Genomic DNA, 4,585 nt, shown 5'->3' on the forward strand with positions numbered 1-4,585 from the left:
GTCTGGGTGCTGGGCTGTCCAGACAGCTCTGCCGTACAAATGCTTTGAGCTGTGTGAATAAAGGCTGAAGCCTTTTCCTCTTTCCACCAACTCAGCATTTAGTCTTTTTATTCTGTTATTTATTTATTTTTTTTTCAATTTAAACTTAGAACAGTTATAAGTATAAGCGTATAGCAATTGATTTAATTTGACGTCTGGATCCTGGGCAGAAAGGATTGCTTCTGGGCCCAACATACTTCACACACACACACAAAGTTTAAAAATGTACTTTCCATTCACAATTCCTTTCACAAATTTTTCATAACATGTTATAATGCATTCATAAGGCATTATAAACATGGCTATAAATATTTATAAAAATGCATTACACATTATAGCCATGCTTATTATGCATTATGAATTGTTTACATAATACATCAGTACTGTTCATAACAAATTATAAGAGCTCATAAGTTGTATTTGTCCGCTCTAAGTAAAGTGAAGCGTACTGTACTAAAGCCTCCTCCAGTGTTAAGAGTGAGGCTACAAGTTGAAGTATTTACTGAAGGATTTACTGAAGCAGTAAAACATTCACAATAAAGCACATTACAGGCTTCAAATGTCAGAGTTTAAACTAGGGCTGCCATCAGTGTTTTACCCAATGTGGGAAAGGTAATGTTCACCACCGTTAGCTTGGTATTTGTCTTTACGCTCTCCAAGCTGGGACTGACTTCTTTGACACTGACAGTAAAACATGTTACCAACACTACTTATAATGCATTATATTAACAATTCATAATGTATAATAAACATGGCTATAAAGTGTAATTCATTTTTATAAATGTTTATAATCATGTTTATAATGCCGTATGAAGGCATTATGACATGTTATAAATGTGTTTATAGATGCTTACAAATGTGACATTCATAGAATGTGTTACCGTTATAACTATTAGAACTATAAAGTACACTACTTGGCTGTATTGGTAAGGTCTGAATGAAATGTGTGACTAACTTCTACTGTTTGAATCTGTAGCCTATTTCAGGATTCAAACCAGGTTTGAGGTTTCAACCATTTTTTTCATCAAGGTCTGTACAAAACTAATTTAATTTAATTTATTTTTTATTAAAATGACCAGCTGGGAATCTATGGTGTGTTGACACAAGTTTGCTATCAAGTTTGCTTTGAAATGGTCTTTGGTTTGCTTAAAAAGAATTCAGATCACTGGAATAATTTTTTTTCCTCAATCATTTCTTTCCAGGTCCTTGTTGGATACAGCAGGAAATGGGGAGCGAACAATCAAGATCAAACACACATGTGGCCAACGCAACAGATAAGGCCATAAGAATTTACTATGAGACAACGAAGATGACGCTTGAAGAGCTTGTGGTCAACGCAGATGCAGGGTTTGGTTATTCAGATTCAAGTATCTCAGCAAAGGGAAATGTCAGCACTAAAATGGTGTTTAAGCCTGACTCGCGAGTGCGCTACATACGCCTTCCTCCTAAAGAGTTCACCAACTTCGCAGGGGAAGGGGAGCTGTTTGCCAGCGTACTTCTGGAAGATAAAGATGACCCAAAGGTCTTCCTCAAGTACATCTGCATGAACTTCCATGTTCCCAGTGACCGATCCTTCATTGTGACGGCCAGTGAAAACATCAAGCTTCAGAAGTACGGTGCAAACGTCTGGGTCGATGACGATGGAACGAACCATTCCGGATAATAATAATGAAACATTTTAAAAATTGTACATGTTTCAAGTGACCTCATTTCCATTTCATTGCAAATTGATGAGTAAGTTCTTCTAAAACTGAAATTGTGTGCTGTGGGATTGGACAACAGCCACTGTTTAAAATGTGCTTCATGGATAAAAATTGATTTGATGACTAAATGTAGTTTTCAAGTGTTCTTTTTCAGTCTTATTTACAGTATACAGTCACAGGTGATTGTCTATAGCGTGTTTTAGATGTCCAATTTAAAAGCACAATTAATAATGCTAAGATAATATACAGTTTTGCAGACAGACATTACACAAATACAATCATATGCAAAAGTTTGAACACCACTGGTCAAATAACATAGTCTTTTGTTTTACAAAGTGAAGGTAAATTAACACATCCACTACAGAGAACACATTTCTGCACATTTTACTGCCTGATTCATAATTGTTTGCTGAATTTAACATATCGAAAAAGTAAAAGAACAAAAAACTGAATATTTAAGGTTTTATACAGGGAGATTCACTCGAAAAAGGCCCTGAATATTCTGTAATAACTCTCTCTAGGACAAAGTGATCTGAATAAAACAATGCGCTCCTCAGTGTATGGAACTTTGAACAAGCCAGGATGCCCCTGCGTCGGAGCGATGAGGTAGGCGCCGGACAGCCGTCACGACGTTTAACCTCCGTTTGCAACTTCAGGGTGCAGAACCCCGTACCCCTTCACTCAGTCACTCAACTTCTCATCAGGGTGGTGCTGTACAGTATTGAGCAGCACGTCAAGGTATGTAGTGTGTTTTTTTGGTTCAGATCGCTTCATCCTAAAGGGAGTTACAACAGAATATTCAGGGCCTCTTTCGAGTGAATCTCCCTGTATTTTCTAAATATGTCAAAGTCAAAGCAAATAATTGGATATTGTCCACTAAAATGTGCAGAAAGTTTTAAGTTGTGTAAAGTTAAGCTGGGTAAAGTTGTATTAACTTATTTTTACTTATTTTTAACTTTTAACTGGCATGAGGGATCTGTCCACCCAGCTCTAACTGCTTAGCCTGCCCGAGCCCAAGCCACAACCTACTGCCTTATCTCCTGTGACTGTAGCCCCCATTGTTCACTTTCCGGTCAGTAAACCTGACAAATTTGATGCCTCACCCGACAAATGCAGTGCACAATTGCTCTGTTTATTTCAGTAATTCACCCCAAGATCGCCTTTATTGTTTCCAGACTGATGGATAGATCTTTAGAATGGGCTACTGCTGTTTGGACGAGAGTGCAGTGGCTCACTGTTGAACAGTGTATTAAGGACTTTAGAACCGCTTTTAATCACCCTCATCAGGGTAGAGCTTGTGGAGAGATTCTCTCTAAGATTTGCCAGGGAACTCATCCGGTCATTAGCTGTGCACTTGAGTTTCGTACACTCGCTGCTGGTAGTGGTTGGAATGAGCCAGCACTCATTGTGGCATTTCGGAACAGTGTGAACTTAGCTCAGTCTCCAAATTCAGTTCCTATGCAGTGTGACTCCTCCAGAGTGTCACCAGAGAAACTCCAACAGCGCCAGGAGGGTTTGTGCCTGTAATGTGGCGCTACGGGCCACTTTCTCTAAAATTGTTGGGTTCGCCCGCAAAACATTCAGGCTCCAACCCCATGATAGTGAGTGAATGTGATGAGTATTCCCACCACGGGGTTGGTTAAAAAGTCATTTCTCTTACCTGTCACATTGTTGTGCCAAGATGTTTCTGCTTTCTTTTTAGCTTCCAGTGACTCCAGAGCAGAGGCCAACTTCATCAATGCCAATGTGGTTCAAGATTTGTGGATTCCAGTAGAACCACTAGACCATCCACTCAAGATTGCCACCTTAGATGGAGAACCTGTCGGACTGAGCACCATTGCACATATAACACCTCCATCAAACTCAACACTAGCTCTCTACATTCAGAAATCATCCTATTTTTGTCTTGGAAACTTCTGAATTCCTTCCCTGGTAAGAAATCCACAATCCTCAGATTTCTTGGTTAGATAAGAACATTACCTCATGGTCTGACTATTGCTATTAAGAAGAATGATGGAGGGATCTGTCCATGTGTTGATTATAGAGGTCTTAATGACATCATTAATAAGTTCCCTTACCCCTCATCACTTATAACAGTAGCTTTAGAATCAGGAAGGGAGATGAGTGGAAGACTGCCTTTGTCACCACAAGGGGGCACTATGATAATGCATTTCGGCCTGGCCAGTACTCCTTCCGTGTTTCACTCATTCGTCAATGACGTACGAAGAGATATGAACATATTGGACATTTCATGATAGCCAATATTGACAACATATTGATTTATTTACCTGATTTTGGCTCACATGTTAGACATGTTCATCAGGTCCTACGATGCCTCCTCCAAAATCAGCTCTATATCAATGGTGAGAAATGTGACGTGTCCCTCTTGGGTTACGTAGTCAGTGAAAATGGCATTGTGATGAACGACAACAAGGTGGAAGCAGTGGTTAATTGGGCAACTCCTACTTCAGTTAAGGACTTGCAAAGTGTCCTAGGCTTTGCCAATTTTTATCTCCATTTCATACGTATCATGCCTCAAACCATCAGTGGGTGAATCAAAAATTAGCCAAGTTCTTTTATTCCATCTGTAGCAGCAACTCATCTCATTTGGGCCGAACTCTCAGAACTCTCTAGTTTGTTCAGCCACACGTATGACACCTTTCCAATATGCATTAGGTTACCAACCTCCGCTCGCCCCCTGGACTGCTATTCTGTCAAACATTCTCGCTGTGGACGACTAAATGAAGTGCAGCAAGGAGGTCTGGGAACAGACCCACTGCCACATCAAGGCAGCTCTGCAGCGTGTCAAACGACAAGCTGATCGGCATCAGGGGGAGACCTGT

The sequence above is a fragment of the Colossoma macropomum genome, unplaced genomic scaffold, assembly GCF_904425465.1.
Source record: "Colossoma macropomum unplaced genomic scaffold, Colossoma_macropomum, whole genome shotgun sequence".
Classification (NCBI taxonomy): domain Eukaryota; kingdom Metazoa; phylum Chordata; class Actinopteri; order Characiformes; family Serrasalmidae; genus Colossoma; species Colossoma macropomum.